Source organism: Lynx rufus, unplaced genomic scaffold, assembly GCF_022079265.1.
Source record: "Lynx rufus isolate CCGP_SWC_20201006 ecotype Redwood Valley unplaced genomic scaffold, mLynRuf1.p SCAF_2, whole genome shotgun sequence".
Classification (NCBI taxonomy): Eukaryota; Metazoa; Chordata; class Mammalia; order Carnivora; family Felidae; genus Lynx; species Lynx rufus.
In genome coordinates, this window is record NW_025814834.1 from 176,771,587 (window position 1) to 176,789,708 (window position 18,122).

Here is an 18,122-nt window from a genome sequence, read left to right on the forward strand (position 1 = left end):
GTTGAAATAATAATTTTAACATCATTTCCTGTGTAAGTCTGCCCAAAGCAAATCTGAACTTCTCCTGCTATGTACAAAGCATCTTAAAATCTCAGATCAGCCTACCACCCAGGTTAGAGGACTTCTATTAATGACTTTAAAAACAGCTGGTTCAGGGGCGCCTGGGCGGCTCAGTCAGTTGAGTGTCCCACTTCGGCTCAGGTCATGATCTCACAGCTCGTGAGTTCGAGCCCCGCGGCGGGCTCTGTGCTGACAGCTCAGAGCCTGGAGCCTGCTTCAGCTTCTGTGTCTCCCTCTCTCTCTGCCCCTAACCCACTCGCATTCTGTCTCTGTCTCTCTCAAAAATAAATAAGCATTAAAAAAAACAAAAATTAAAACAAAAATCAGCTAGTTCATTTCCATCGTTGTCTGGATTTCTAAAGCGTTACTTGACTTGAGTCAAATCAGTAAGCCATATTGTGAAGTGTAAGTAATATGAGATACTTCTTTGGACGGTTCTACCTCTTAGTCCAGCTCGTTAGGCATAGATGGGCAGGCCAGCTCTGTATGAGCTCTGACAAAGTTCACACAGGCCAAAGATGAAAGCACTTCACCTCCAGCCCTGCCTCCCACCCCGGCACATCCCTACTAGGGGTCCACATGCACCCAGACAGATGCAACCTAGAAGCGCAGGGGGTGAAACTACAATCTCATAGATCACAGCCAATGGATAAAAGCTTCCTCCTTTCTACCCCTTTCCCTGCCAAGTGGGAAGTCCTGACAAACAGCATGTCCGGATTCTTAAGAGCCTAGTCTTTGAATCCAGCAATCAATAGCACTTTGCAGCAACTGGTATATACCATCGGCACTTGGGCTTTCTCACCTTCCCTGCTTGGCTCCCTTAGCCCTTCACGCCCCTTCCCTGGGATTGTACTCCTTAATAAAATAAGAGCACACACACCCTCTGCTTCAGGCTCTGCCTTGGGGAGATCCAGACTAAGACATAAGGGGAGAATTGAAACCATCATCTGGTTAATTCAGACCAAACTCTTGCAGAGATCAATTTGGATTAATTTACAAGTCAGGATGTTAAATACAGGAGGATGGTAATGCCAAATGACAAGTTAAAATGAGCTGTCCACATTGGGCAACCGTCATACCACATTCCTCTTAACAGCTCGCTTTCAAAATCTCGAGTGTCTGCTTCGTAGACCCTCTAGCCTCAAACTTCCTATCCCCATCACTATCGCCTTCATCTGACAACCTCTCTTCGCATTTAATTGGGAAAATAGACACCATCAGATGGGCACTCTTGGGTCATCTTATCACTAGGTCAATAAGCCCATCTGCGCCTGCCCTCCTCTCCTTTCCTCCTATTCCATCTGGTGGAGTGTCTCTTCTCCTATGGCCAGCCAATTCCTCAGTATGGATCTGATTCCCCCTGGCCTTCTCGGGGCCTTGATTCCTCATTCCCCTCCTTCTTGTGGCCATAACCCCTCTTCCTCTATTCCCGTCTGCGTTCACTGTACTTTCCCACCTTTAAAAGACCTCCCTTTACTGCATCCAGACCTCCAGCTATTTCTACACTTCTGTACTTGCTTTCCCAGTCAAACTTCTCTGAAGCAAAACAAAGGCTGTCTCAATTTTCTTACCTTCTTTTTTTTTTTTTTTAACATTTGTTCATTTTTTTGAGAGAGAGAAAGAGAGAGAACAAGTAGGGGAGGGGCAGAGAGAGAGGGAGACAGAGGATGTGAGGCGGGCTCTGTGCTGACAGCAGTGAACCGGAGGCGGGTCTCGAACTCACAAACTTCGAGATCATGACCTGAGCTGAGGGGGATGCTCAACTGACTGAGCCACCCAGGTGCCCTGCCACTCTCTTACCTTCTATTCTCTCCTCGACAAACTGTAGTGAGGCTTCCACTTGCACAGGCAGTGACCTTATAGAAGTTACTAAGGGCTCTGTTGCTCAGTCTAATGATCGTATTTTTTTGTGGCTTCATTAAACCCAATTAACTATTCCTTCCCTGGCTTCCTTTTAACACCCACAACGTGCTGCTGTTTCTTGATTATACATTTGTGTGCTGCTCTTCCTCTTTCTGGCAGTGAATGTCACTGGACCTTAAGACTTTATCTAGTCCTGTCCCCTCCTCATTACAATACTGGGACATTCTCGTATAGACCTGTGATTCCAAATTATGTCATTAGCAGATGACTCAGAAACGTACGTCATCAACCAGTCCTTCCCACTGAATTTTATTTCCCACTTAGTGCTTACTATCTTATCTCAGATGAACCTCTGGCAGCGTAAACAGGGGTCCTGTCCTGTTTACATAAAGTAGGGAATCCTTTTTTTTTTTTAAATAATAAAAAAAGGGGGCGCCTGGGTGGCGCAGTCGATTAAGCGTCCGACTTCAGCCAGGTCACGATCTCGCGGTTCGTGAGTTCGAGCCCCGCGTCGGGCTCTGGGCTGATGGCTCGGAGCCTGGAGCCTGTTTCCGATTCTGTGTCTCCCTCTCTCTCTGCCCCTCCCCCGTTCATGCTCTGTCTCTCTCTGTCCCCAAAAAAAAAGTAAATAAATAAACGTTGAAAAAAAATTAAAAAAAAAATAAATAATAAAAAAAATATTTCTAATCTAGCCTACATACCTTGTATGTTCTGGCTCCTATCTCTCCAGTTTATTTTCTTTTCTTCTTTGTGCTTCTAATTTATTAGCTTTCTTTCAGTTCCTACTCTTAGGAAATGCTTTCCCTACCACAGTACCTTAGGATATGCTTTTGCTCTGCCTAGAAAGCCCTTTCTCTAGTCAATGTCTGTTCAGTCTCCAGGTACATGTGCCTCAACATACCCATGATACGATGTGTAAGAGAGCATGTCCAAGGAGGTCACAAGAGTTTGAATTAAAGCCATGGATTTTGGGATTAGAAGTCAGAACCTGGGGCGCCTGGGTGGCTCAGTCAGTCGAGCATCCCTCTCTTGGTTTTGACTCAGGTCATAAGCTCATAGTTCGTGGGTTCAAGCCCAACATTGGGATCTGTGCTGGCAGCGTGGAGCCTGCTTGGGATTCTTTCTCACTCTCCCTCTCTCTCTCTGTCTCTCTCTGCCCTTCCCCTGCTCGCACTCTGTCTCTCTCTTTCGAAAATAAATAAACGTTAAAAAATTACAAAAATAAAAATATCTAGCAAATACATATTATTTGCTCTTTGACTTAGCAGCCCCACTTCTCAGGCTCCCTCCTAAAGGTGACGTGACAATGAAACACTGAAAACAAGTCAGAAGTCTCAATGGGGGATTCGATGAACAAGCTATAACACCTTCATATAATAGAGTACGAAGCAGATGTACAAAAAGGAATAAAATTGTCTATATATTACAATAGAGTTATCTTTAGAATATATTAAGTGTAAACAGCGAGGAGGAGAAAGCATACGGAGAACGTTATCATTTATCCAGGAAAGGGAGGAGAGGATTCAAATATATAAGCTAGCTTGCTTGTATTTAAAAAAAAGTCAAACCACAGATCCTTTGACTTACCAGATCCTTTGAGTTACCAGTAAGGGGAGGACTGTAATGCAGACCTGCCGAAGTCAGAATCAGCCTGATGAGGAGCTCTGGAGCAAAGACTAAGAGTCCTGGTTGGGTCTTGGTGGCCATACACCGATTCCATCTGCTTGGGCTGCATTAATATACTGTCATAGACGAGGGGGCTTAAACAGACATTTATTTTCTCATAGTTCCAGAGGCTGACGAGTCCAAGATCAAAGTTAGATGGGGTTCATTTCCTCGTAAGAACTCCTTCCTGGCTTGCAAATAGCTGCCTTCTCTCTGTGTCCTCATGTGGGCTTTCCTCCATGTTCATGAGGACAAAGAGAGAGCTCTCTCTTCCTCTTCTATAAGGCCACTAATCACATGACCAGGGCCCCATGGTCATGACCTGATCTAACCCTAATTAACGTCAAAGTCCCCATCTCCAAATACCGCCTGTCTTAGGCTGTTCTGGCTGCTATAACAAAATGCCACAGACTGGATAGCTTATAAACAACAAAAATTTATTTTTTCTCACAGTTCTGGAGACTGGAAGCCTGAGATCAGGAGGCCAGCGTGGTCGGGCAGGGGGTCCTCTTCTGGGTCACAGGCTTCATGCTGTGTCCTCACGTGGCAGAAAGGGCTAGGGAACTGTGTGTGCTCTAAGAACACTAATTCCATTCGTGAGAGCTCCACCCTCATGACCAAAGGACCTCCCCTTTGTGACGTAAGCACTGCCCAAAGGCCCCACCTACTGCCATCACATTGGACATTATTATCTTAACATATGAATTTGGCGGGAACACAGAGATTCATGTCACATCACCATCACCTTAGGGGTTAGGTCTTCAATATATAAATTAGTGAGAGGGGGACACAAACACTCAGTCCATAACATATCTCCATTGTGCTTAGTCATTGGCTTGGGTTGCCTAAGAAGAGTAAGGTTTCAGTTAAACCAAAGTGTATCCTGAAGGCACTGAAATGGAAGCTGTCAAATGACTTCAATCTTTGCAACTGTAGCTGTTCTCTCTTGAAGGGAGAGCTAAGCGGTACATCTCTGTGGCCACTGCTGTCCACTTCCGCCCTGGGAGTATCTCCCGCAGGGTTCTTTGCGGCGGGGGTGGGGGTGGGGTTGAGATACCTGATTATGCAAGGTGCTTGTGCCCTTCAGTTCTGTTTACGTTTGACCCCCGGTGTAACACTTTCATCTTAGGATGGATTGTTACTGAGACTGTCCAACTTTATAACCCGGTGGGTCTATCAGAGCTCCAAGGTCATTATGGGCAGTTCTGAATGCCTGGTCACTTAGTACCCTATGGTCATCGTTCTAATCTACCAGGACCCAGCAGCATACCAGGAGCAGTATTCCAGAAAGCGTATATAATTCTTCACTGTGGATCAGAGTCTTTGCTCTAGAAGCCCAAGGGCCTGCATGGTGACCCTTTCACTAGAGCTTGTCACAGACTCTATGCTACAATGTCCCCACTGCTGATAGTTCCAGCACCATAGCATCTGCCAAATTACATGGCCCAAGTGGAATAGCTGTTTGTACACTGCCTGGATCAGCTGCAGAGTCCGTCCCTATTCTAGACCCCGTGCAAAGCTGACAAATTTTCACGATGGACACCGGTAGAAGGGCAGTATTTCTAGATGCGGCATTTATCGCCTTCAGAACCCAAAGAAGCCTACCAGACCTTGTGCTTTCCTCTTTATGGAAACATGCAAGATGCCTCAATTTGTCTTTTGCTTTGGAGGAGACGTTCTGGGATCCGCCTGACCACTGGGGTTTTAAGAACTTGACTGAAATGGCAGGTCCCTGAATTATCCGAGGATGTATGGTCCACCTGCTGGAGTCCATGCACGTACTTTATCAAGGATTCCAGCGTGCTAGCCGATTCTTGCTCACCCTGTCAAATCAGAGTGATGTCGTCACTGTAATGAATGAATGTGATGTTTTGTGGGACATCCGGAAAGTTCGGATCTCTTTGGACTGTATTAATGTCAGATAGCAGAAGAGTTAACATAGCACAATGACAAAACTGTGGACGTGTATAGTTCTCCACTTCATAGGGACCGATTCTGGTCCTTTTTCTTGATCAGGATAGAAAAGAATCCATCTTTCATATTAATGGCCAGATACCATGTACCTAAGGCCGTAATTGATCTGCTGTAGTTAAGATACCATGGTTACCATATTAGCTGCAATTGGGGATGTTACTTGGTTGGGCCTGCAGTGGCCTACTGTTGTTCTCCAGAATCTAGCATCTGGTTTCTGCAGAGGCAAGACTGGCTGGTCACATGGAGACAAGGTGATGGCCAACATCACTGCATCCTTGAGATACGTAAGGCTGATACTAATCCATTCCACCCTCCCTGGGATACAATGCTGTTTCTACCTTGATTAGGGGTGAGGATGGGGCAGTTTCAGAGGTTTTTACTTGACCTACTATCGTATTTCTTATCCCCACAAGCCAAGCGTTACTTCAAATGCCAAGTAATTCGGTCTCCATGATATAATCAAGAATTGGGGAAATAACCACAGGGTCAGTGCACAGACATAGTATATTGATTTTAAGCTATCTTGTGGCCATGAATCCACTTAATTCCTGGTTCACTTTTGCATCCACTTGGCAGAAGGTTATAATGACACCTAGTTTCTAGGTATCTGTATTAGTCAAGGTTTTTCAGGGAAACAAAATCAAAAGTGTGTGTGTGTGTGTGTGTGTGTGTGTGTGTTGCGTAAAGAAAGAGATTTTAAGGAACTGGCTCATGTGATTATAGGGACTGGCATATCTGCAAGGAAGGCTGGCAGTGTGGAGACCCAGGGAAGAGTTGATATGGTAGCTTAAGTCCAGAGGCAGTCTGGATGCAGAATTCCTTTTCCCTAAAGAGGACCTCGGTCTTCATTCTTTTTTTTTTATTTATTTTTTTAACGTTTATTTATTTTTGAGACAGAGAGAGACAGAGCATGAACGGGGGAGGGTCAGAGAGAGAGGGAGACACAGAATCTGAAACAGGCTCCAGGCTCTGAGGGGTCAGCACAGAGCCTGACGCGGGGCTCGAACTCAAGGACCGTGAGATCATGACCTGAGCCGAAGTCGGACGCTCAACCGACTGAGCCACCCAGGCGCCCCTCGGTCTTCATTCTTAACCCCTTCGACCGATTGGATGAGGCCCACTCAGAATGATGGCGAGTAATCTGCTTTACTCGAAGTCTATTAATTTTAAATGTTAGCCACGCCTGAAAAATACCTACACCACAACATCTAGTCTGGTATTATGACAAACATCTGGGCATCAGAGCCTAGCCAAGTTGACACATAAAATTAACCATCGCGCTATCAATATCAAATAGCAGACCCTGTTCCAATAATTTTCCAAAGGTATTGGTATTTCTCTCTCCCCAGTGTATAGTCACCCAAGCAAACAGCCGTTCATCCTTTGGGAAAGAACAAAGAGAATTTGAGTATTTTGCTGTGGTACTTCAGGGTCCTTCTTCCTGGAGACAAACGACTTCGTTATTCACTGGTATCCTAATTATCAATTGATTACCTCTCAGCTCCAAATTTACACGTCAGTGCGTACTCTATGATAATGGATGAAATGTTTTTAAGGATTTATCCTTTGCAGTGAGCAAAATGCTAAACTTTCTCGGTGGCGGGTGCTAGAAGAATACAGGAAGAAGGAAGGAGCTTTTCCACTCATTCTGGTTGCTGTGCTGTCAGTCAGTGACGCGGTCAGTGGTGCCGATCCAGCCTTGCTCCCAGAATACACAGCCCAGCCTAGCCTGATAATCTTCCCATGGCCCTCTCAATACAGATACCGTGCCCTCCAAGGCTCTTGCCTGCACCAGCACCTCCTTTTGCTGGCCTCTACCTCTCCCCCAGAGGGAGAGGACGCCAGGTTTGGTATCCCTGACAATGGTGTGACCTTCCTGACATAGACACTGTGCTCTCCAGGCATCCCATTTGCGCCGGCCACTGTGGACAACCTTCCCCCACAGTGATTCTCTCCCTGCTTGCCTGGAAACTAACCAGCTCTGGCCTAGGAAAACCAGCAGACTTCCCTGTCATTTAATGGGTTGCAACCATACCTTCGCCATCAAGATCTGAACCCCAGCCTTCAGAGAACTCCCTCCATAGAAGTCTGTCCTTCCTGGGTATTTTTCCCTCAGCCCTAGAGTACCCTTACATCTTATACTTACTCTTTGATCATAGCCTAATTATTCTTACTCTTGAACCTGCACTTTTAAAATCATGGTGTGGTTGCTGTCTCTTGATTGGACCCAGACTGCTACACACTGGGAATGGCTCCAGAGAGTTAGGATTTGGGAATCAGATGGGTCATCCCCTGGTCTTGAGTGCAGCGCTGAACCCATTGCTAAAGGGAAGCGGGATGCTAGTAACTCAGTGCATGTGATGGCATCGCGAGTAATCACACTGTCGTGGATTGTAATGGAGTGCCAGATGAAGCAAGTGCCTTAGAAACTTAAGTGGCTACGGCATTTGGCCATTATGGCAGTCCGTAAGGACTGTGGTAGAGTCCACAGATGGACCCTTTTGAAAGCACTTCAGAACTTACGGGAAAAAAAATTTAAGAAGACGCTCTGAAGCCCAGTAACGTGTAGCTCCCTTATGGAAGTAGCTTTCTCTTGTACCCTGTGCATGTCCACTGGTTGTGGCTTGTCTGTGACCCCAAGGGCTGCTTCCTGCTTGCCCAATGACTGTGGACCATCTCTGATCTGGGATGTTGGAGAATTTTTCACCACCCAGTGGACTGCAACTCTACTGTCTCCAGTGAGGTCTAAAGTCCTGTACACGTTTGTCCTGCCTTGGTTACTCTCCCTCAGCCCCAAGATCTATTTGTAACTTACAGTGACTCTTTTATCATAGCTTGATCATTCTTTGCACTGAACTTCCCTTGTTTAAATCACAGTGTAGCGGCGCCTGGGTGGCTAAATCAGGTAAGCATCTGACTTCAGCTCAGGTCATGATCTCACAGTGGGTGAGTCTGAGCCCTCCGTCGGGCTCTGTGCCGGCAGCTCCGAGCCTGGAGCCCGCTTGGGATTCTGTGTCTCCCTCTCTCTCTGCCCCTCCCCTGCTCGCGCTCTGTCTCTCCCTCTCTCTTGCAAAAATAAATAAACATTTAAAAAAATTTAATTTAAAACATCACAGTGTAGTTTCTGTCTTCTGACTGGACCTGTACTGAAATGGACTCCGGGTTTGGTATCTGGCACAGGTCCAGAAACTGAGCGAGGGATGGTGAACTTTTATTAAGACAGCTTTCTGCAGCCGTCTGTTTATCCCATTCTTGCTTTCTTTTGGCTGGAGACATAAACCAGCACAGAGTTTCCCTTCCCCCCCCCCCCCGCCCCTTCTATTTTGTCCTGAGGGACACTGTGTTCTACTAATAATCTCTACAGCCCTGCAGGTCACATTCTCTTGGATGCCACATCAACTTTGTCCATCATCACAATCATCGTGAACCATTGTGAAGCATTGGCGGTTAAGCACTACCACGTGTCTTCGTCCCCTCCCATCGATGAGCTAAGTTCTCTTACCTCCCCTACTGTCAGACGGGAGCCACCGCTAAACTTCTTCGTGATGCCAATGCTTCTCTCACTGGCATAAACCTGATGGCCTTGGCAAATTGCATGACTTATGGAACCTCGTGGAACAAAACCCTCCGGTGGGTTCTTCAGCCTCCCGTGGTATATCTACTCAAGTGCGCCCATTGCCTGAGCTTTTTATTCTTCCTGTTCACCATACACTACAGAGACTCAAGCATTTCAACTTAGCTCAGCATAAACCATTGCTTTCTTCGGCCTCCCTTGCATTGGGTTTGTACTGTCACCTGAGTTTCTTGGAAGGATGCTAAACCCAGTATCCCAAGAGAGTTACCCCAACTCAAGAAACTCTACCACGTTCAGTCTTACGTGCCAGGCCCTTTGAGAAAATTTCACAAGATCCAGTGCTCAGGTACCCTCGGTTCCGTGTGGAAAATGCCGACTAACTCTCGCGGCTCTTGTGGAGTACCCTGTCCTCCCTCATCAGGCTAAACATGGACCTGGCTGTCACTCCACATACCTATTAACTTTGTAGTTTGGGCCCAGTTGCACTGTCGAAGAGAGGTAGGTCATCTTTGCAGGCTCTGAGGATTTATATAAGTCTGTGGTGCATAAATCTTCAAGAAATACGCAGACGTCCTTATCCTGTGTGTCGAGATTCCTGGTCTTCCCAAGCAGGGCCCTGACATTGGCATAATAGACCTTCTTGGGTTATATATTCAATTGTCTTTGAAGCTAGGAACTCTATTTAATTCTGAGTTTGGTTTTTAGCTTCTTCTGTCTCTCACTACAAGAGAAAAGGGGCCTGTAGGATACCAAAGAGGCTCTCTGGGCTTCATAGTTCATTTTCTATTGTTAATTGCCCTCAGCTTTTCATTATCATCTGTAAGACAGAGGATCTGTAAGATACAATTTCATAGCAAATAGCCAATTCCAGTGTCCTTGTATTTGTGGCCTCCCAATCCCAGGCTTCAGACCAGTTTTGCATACGTTACAGAGGGAAGTAGTTTAGACTCTATCACCCTTCCTCCTGTCTAGATGCCCTCAAGTGATCTAGAGGTCTGATGACAAAGTCTCTGAAGAATTTAGACGGCCTTGCAGGCTTTTTAAGGCAAAGGTTTTTATTGGCTTCCATGAGCGCTCAGTCTTGTGTTTTTGCCTTTCACTCTTTCTCTTTCGGTGTATGTATTTGCCTGATATAGAATAATAAACTTCTTTTCCTCATTTGTCTACAAATTTTAGAAATTTGAGCATTTCAGTTAGTTACCAAACATGAAGCATTAATCTTCCATAACAGAATGTGGTTTATAAGGAGTAATCTTATTCTGTCACTGAATTATAAGAGTTACCATGGATGGAACAGTTTATTTAAATGTATGTTCTTTACTTCATCTGTTCCAGAACACTACAAAGCAGACCTAACTCTCTTATTTTACAGATCAGGAAACTCAAGGACAAGGAGCTGAGGTAACTGTCCATGATCACACACACTAGTAAGCAGTATAGCCTATCTGACTCCACACTCACAATATCAAATTTACTCAACTGAGTCTTTTAGGCAGACATCCCAGATTAAAAATTCAGAGACATGCCCCTTAAGGGTTAAGAAAATTTCCACAGACATTAGCCCTACTATTTTCTCCTGTGTTTCTTTCCCTATTTTAAGAGAGGGTATCTATTCCAAATCCTGGAACCTGAATAACTACTAACTATTCTAGGAGAATGACCTAGAAAGAATGCTCAAGGGCATGCGTAAACTTTTATGTGTGATTACCTTGGGGCGGTTATCTCCACTCCAACCCACAGTTTAGGGTATCAGACAAAATACTTTGCCCAGATTCAACTACAAAATAATGGCTTCTTTATTATTATCATACCAACTGGGTAAAAAAAAAATGGAAAAACTGACTTTAAATAATATCATAAAGAAAGGAAACCTTTTTATTTTGCTAAGGATAAATAGGCTTACCATTCTTGTAAGACCTTGAGGGACAACAAAGTTCCTTTATGTAAACTTTTCTTCTTGTTACTATGGGACTATCAGCTTAAGCCCCAAATTGACTCATGTGTCTTAATTCTTTCCTAATTGAAGCTGATTTTACTCCATGAAATTAGGGATGACCTTCCTTCCTTCCTTCCTTCCTTCCTTCCTTCCTTCCTTTCTCTCTCTTCTTCTCTCTCCCTTCAGTGACCTCATAGGTGTGTATAAAATCAAAAGAACTATCACAATATTACATAAGAGCTCAAAAGAGCAGAAAAAGACCCACAGACATCAGAGGGGAAATTTTATTTTATTGTATATTAGAATTTTAAAAATTTATCATACATGGCCTGTTGGCTTGCTCATTAATTCAGTATACATTTGGGGGATGTCTGTTATTGACAAGGCCCTGAACTGAACACTATGGGAGCTGTAAAAACGAATGGGACACAATTACTGACCTCATGAAATGTATTATCTCTAAGCACACAAATAACTGTAATAACGGGCGAAATGTTACAAATGCCATAGCAGCCATGTGAGTATAGGGTTATGAGAAATTAGCAGAGGCAGCATAATTTTCATTTTGTCTACATTAAATACATATTACTCTTAGAATACCAATTTTAAAAGATTCATTTACTTTTTATTTTTTTTTATTTATTTATTTTTTCAACGTTTTTATTTATTTTGGGGACAGACAGAGACAGAGCATGAGCGGGGGAGGGGCAGAGAGAGAGGGAGACACAGAATCGGAAACAGGCTCCAGGCTCCGAGCCATCAGCCCAGAGCCTGACGCGGGGCTCGAACTCACGGACCGCGAGATCGTGACCTGGCTGAAGTCGGCCGCTTAACCGACTGCGCCACCCAGGCGCCCCATTTACTTTTTATTTATATATATTTTTTAAGTTTATTTATTTATTGAGAGAGAGAATGTGCATGAGCAGGGGAGGGGCAGAGAAAGAGAGGGAGAGAGGGAATCCCAAGCAGGCTCCACGCTCAGTGTGGAGCCTGACAGGGGGCTCGATTTCGTGACTGAGATCACAACCTGAGCCAAAATGAAACGTCGGACACTCAACCAACTAAGCCACCCAGGCACCCCAAGATTCATTTAGTTTTTTTTTTATTTTTTTTAACGTTTATTTATTTTTGAGACAGAGAGAGACAGAGCATGAACGGGAGAGGGGCAGAGAGAGAGGCAGACACAGAATCAGAAGCAGGCTCCAGGCTCTGAGCCATCAGCCCAGAGCCCGACGCGGGGCTCGAACTCACGGACCGCGAGATCGTGACCTGAGCTGAAGTTGGACGCCCAACCGACTGAGCCACCCAGGCGCCCCTAGTTTTTAATGAAGAGAGATCATTAAGTTTATGGAAGAGAAGCACAAATATGGAAGTGGCCACGGAAAGTCACAGATACAGGTCTGCCACAATCTACAGTGGGGTTACACCCTGCTAACTCATTGTAAAATGAAAATATCGCAAGTCAAAAATGCACTTTCTACACTCAACCTATCAAACATCACAGCTTAGCCTGACCTGCCTTAAACATGCTCAGACACTTACAGTAGCCTACGGTTGAACAGAATCACCCAACATAAAGTGTATTTTATAAAGTGTTTATAATAAACTGTTGAATATCATGTAATTTACTGAATACTGTACAGACAGAAAACACGGCATGGTTGTACGGGTACAGATTGATTGTAAGCGTATTGGATATTCATCCTCATGATCATGGGGCTGATTAGGAGCTGTGACTCACTCTTCCTGCTTAGCAGCACAAGAGAACCTCATACCATGTACAGCTGGCCCGAGGGAAGATCAAAATTCAAAATCCGAAGCATGGTTTCCAACGAATGCGTATCACTTTCACACCACCGTGAAGTTGCAAAATCGTAAGTTGAACCATTGTGGGTCGAGACTGTCTGTGTATAGAACAACTTTTTCTTTGTCCAATGAATTACTGGAAGAAGGAAAAGTAGCTGTCTTCCCCGGTTAAGTTCCAAGGGAATGATATCACCTGAGGAAAAATCAACTTCAATTCAGATATGCAAACTGAAGAATTTTTAGGGCCAGGTGGGGGCATCTTGACTATCTTCTTGCATGACCCCCCTTTTTAAAGTTGAAGAAACTGAGGCACAGGTAAGTGAAGATAGTTGCCCAAGATCAGGTAACCAGTTGGAATAGAGATAGAACTAATATTCGTGTCTCCAGACTCCACACTGCTTTCACTGATAACTGGCAATATGTAGAAAACTGTCTGAGATGTAAACAGAGTCAGATTATCTTCATTGGCTATCCGCAGTGGTGCCTTACACATAATAGGCATTCACTAATTATTTACTGAATACATTAAAAAATTAAATTAGTGGGGCGCCTGGGTGGCTCAGTCGGTTAAGCGTGTGACTTCGGCTCAGGTCACGATCTCATGGTTTGTGGGTTTGAGCTCCACGTCGGGCTCTGTGCTGACAGCTCGGAGCCTGGAGCCCACTTCGGATTCTGTGTCTCCTCCTCTCTCTGCCCCTCTCCTGCTCATGCTCTGTCTCTCTCTGTCTCTCAATAATAAATAAACATTAAAAAAATTAAATTAATACTATATTATTTAATGTAATAAGGACAAATAAACTTACAATACATGCTTATCTGTCTACTTAACATCCTGAATCACTAATCGATATTTCGAATTTTTCATGTCCCGCTGAGCTCCTGCTCTACACCCCCCACCCCAGGTAGGCTTTACTCAGTCTTCCTTCTCTCTATTGATGGCAACTTTATCCTTCTAGTTACTTAGGCTAAAAACCTTGGAGTCGTTACTGATGTCTCTCTTTTTTTCCTGCCACATACCATTTTGTCAACAAATCCAACTGGTTCTACCTTCCAAACATCTCCAGAATCTGACATCTCTTGCCATGTTCTCTACTGCTAGCACCTTAAACCAGTCCATAACCATCTCTCTCTTGGGTGACTGCAATGGTCTTCTAACCAGACTCTGCTTCTCCCTTTGTCCACACCAGTCTATTCTAAAAAAAAAAAACAAAAAACAAAAAAACAAAAAAACCAGCCAGAATGATTCTTTCTGACCCTAGCTCTAAAACAGACTTTCATTTCGCGTCTTCTAAGGACTACAGTCCCTTCGATGGCACAGATGTTTATAGCAGCATCGTTCCTAATAAACCAAGAAGTGGAAACAGCCCAAATGTCACCAAATGGATACATCAACAACAATGTGGTAGAGTCCAGAATGCAAAATCCTTGGTAAGAAAAAAAAAGCGACATACGAATATATGCGACAGCGTAGATGAGCTTCGAAAATATTATCCTAAGTGAAAGAAATCAGCCACAAGGTTGCATATTGTATTGACTCCATTTATATGAAATGTCCAGAATAAGCACACCCATAGAGATGGAAAAATGGACTAGTGGCTACCCAGGACTGGAGGGGATGGAAGAGACAGGAAGTGACTGCTCTTGGGCACAGGTTTCTTTTGGGGACGACAAAAAAATGTTCTAAAATTGATTTGTGGTTATATTTGCACATCTCTGTAAATATACCAAAACCACTGAATCGTACACTTTATTTTTTTTAAGTTGATTTATTTATTTTGAGAGACAGAGAAAGTGTGAGAAGGGGAGGGGCAGATACAGAGGGAGAGAGAGAATCCCAAGCAAATCCCAAAAGAATCCCAATCCTCCGCTAATAGTGCAGAGCCCGACACAGGACTCGAACTCACGAACTGTTAGATCATGACCTGAGCCGAAGTCAGACGCTGAACCAACTGAGCCACCCAGGCGTCTCTGAATTGTACACTATAAATGGGTATGTTTTATGATAGGTGAATTACATCTCTTTCTCTCTCTAAACAAACAAACAAACAAATAAACACAACAGAAGGTAATAGGAGGGAAGGACAGAACATAATAAAATGGGAGCAGAATATGTAAAGACTCCACATTAGAAAGGAACTTAGTATCTAAAAGAAAGAGGGAAAGCCAAAATCCCCAGTGTATGAGCAAAGTGGGAAATAAGCTGGAGAGTTAGATAAAGACTATATCCTGGAGAATTTTAAATTTTATCACAAGCCTGAAAGAAGTTTTAAAGAGCTTCAAGCAGGTAAGTGACATAACCAAATTTCCATTTAAAAAAAAGCAAACATTCTGGCTGGGAGAATTAGAACAGGACAAATGTAGAAATAGAGCAATTAAAAGGTTATTGCAGGAGATGCAGAAGAAAGGATTGTTGAAGTAGAGGCAGAGACGAGAGATGGATCTTAGGATCTACTTTGGAGGGATAAGTAGATAAAGTTGGTGACAGACTGACGTAGGGCATGAAGGCTAGGGGTAGAGGAGGACTCCATTCCATTAGATGGAGACCCCTACGAGAAGTGTGGTTTGGGGTCCGGGAGTTCTGGATATGCTACATTTGAGAACCACCAGGTAGAGATGTACATAGGTAGCTTGATATACAGTTCAGATTGGGTTCCAATGTTGGCTCCGCCATTTGCAAGCTATGTGACGCTGAGAAAAGTTATTTTTTTCCCTGATTCCTTCATCTGGTAGTGAAGATTACAATACCCTTTAATAGCCAAATAATAACCCACTGGATTATCACAGCTTTTTGGTTAAGAACACAGACTTTGAGCCTCAACTGCCTGACTTGGATCCATGACCACAGCAGTGTAACGTGCGACAAGTTACCTCTTCGAATCCCATTTTCTTCACCCCCAAATACAGATAATAAAAGCACCTATCCCATAGGGTTATCAAATAATATATGTATTAGATAATACACACACAATGCTTTGGGCTTGGTGGACAAGCATGATGTAGGTGGTTGCTATTATTATTAACTCAAGGGGTTAACATGAAGAGAGATGATACAAATGAAGGGAACCAGTATGTAGTAGGTGTTCGAAGAATGTTACTAAAGTTTCCTTCCTTATTTTTCCACCTGAATTTTGCCTCAATAGAACTTCTTACCCTTATCCAGACTGGATTAACCTGAGGCACTCAATATAAGAAAGCCTACTTAGTCGCCCAACAGTTTAGGATGGGAGATAAAGGCCAGTTAACAGTGACCAAAGAGGGGAAAATGGAGAAAGGAATCTCGAAAAGAGGGGGCACAATCCAGGTTGAGGAGACAGAATGCACTCAGCAAATATGGAATCCAGCTTAGTGAAGCAGATGCGGTAATATGGAAAGGTCGAGTTGGCTTGAAACACTGTTTGCTAAGAGATGAAACCCCACATCATGTCTTTTTTCTAATGAATAACAGGGAAGCAGGCTTCTTCAAGTGATTTGACAATACCTAAAATTATCATGAACTCTTCCTGCGGCCTTTGTGTCTGCCATCCCAGCTAGGTATTCATTCATTCACCTGCTCATTCATTCACTTATTTACTGATTTAGGCAACAGATATTTGCACTAAGGAAACCAAAGGGAAATCAAGACAAAAATTCTTATCCTGATGGAGTTTGAAGTCTGGTCGAGGACTACAGGGAAGAAACAAGTAACATATGTAAATTCTATGGGGACAAAGCAAGCAGTGGCGTCAGGAGAGACGTGGATATGGCAAATACAGTAAAGGCCTGAGGAGGGGAACTTCCCAACAGTGGGAGCGTTCAGTGCAAAGGCCCTGCATCGTCCTGTCTGTGTGCCATGTTGTGTTCCATTTCTCCACTTCTAACATTGAAAGAGAAAAGTGAAAAGTTTCTATTGGACTGAAGAAGATAATGTACTCGATAACTCCATGTATGACTTTGTAAGGGCTACTTCAACAAATTACTACTAACCAGGGGGTTTAAAACAACAAAAATGTTGGGGCGCCTGGGTGGCACAGTCGGTTAAGCGTCCGACTTCAGCCAGGTCACGATCTCGCGGTCTGTGAGTTCGAGCCCCGCGTCAGGCTCTGGGCTGATGGCTCAGAGCCTGGAGCCTGTTTCCGATTCTGTGTCTCCTTCTCTCTCTGCCCCTCCCCCGTTCATGCTCTGTCTCTCTCTGTCCCAAAAATAAATAAACGTTGAAAAAAAAAAAAAAAAAAAAAAAACAACAACAAAAATGTGTTCTCTCACAGCTCTGGAGACCAGAAAGCCAAAATCCAGCAGAACGGTGCTCTCTGTGGGGGCTTTTGGAGAAAACCCATTCCTTGCCTCTTCCAGCTCCCAGCGACCACTGCAGAGTTTTCTGGCTGCTTCGCTGTCCCCTCTTTCTCCACCGTCACAGGGTCTTCTCTTGTGTGTGCCCATGTCTTCTCTTCTGTGTCTTAAAAGGACACTTGTCTTTGGATTCCGGTCCCAACTTCGTAATGCAAGATGATCTCAAGAACCTTAATTACATCTACAAAGACGCTTTTTCCAAATAAGGTCACAATCACAGGTTCTGACAATTAGGACATAAACATATCTTTGGAGGGGTGACCATTCCAAGGTGTGAGTGGATTCACCCCCGCCAAAGGGGTGAATTACCCCTCCAAAGGGGGTGAGTCCACTATAGTCAGTGAAGTTGTCTTAGCGTTACTTTGCCCTCACTCTGGACTTCCTCACATTCCCCATCTTTTTTTCTTCAGGTTGAAAGGTTGCCCTGTAGACATGCTTTTTGGGAAGGCAGTGCCTATGCAGAACTAGGCGAGGTGGACGACCACGAATTATCTGAGAAAGAGATGTTCATATGGCCATGGCCATTAATGTGGTCCAAGTGCAAGGTGGGGCTGGCATCTGTTTTGGAGTTGGGATGACTAGGTAGGTTAAATTTTCAGAAGAATTATTAACTCCCTGTTGGCCAAACATCAAGTAGATAAATGTAATCCAATGATAACAATCTGGCATATTGAAGAAATTCTTCCATTTCTCCCTTTTCCCATCCATACCATACAGAACTGTTCCCTCCCTTATTCATATTTCACTTCTACTTTGGCTACCTTTTTATAGTTTAAGTCTCTTAAACTTGTGGTATAACATACAAGCAATGAAGCATAAAACTTTATGCCCACGTATTGATTTCATACTATTAAATTTTACATATGTGTATATCTATGTAAGCACGATTCAAATCAAGCACCCAGGAAGCTTTCACAT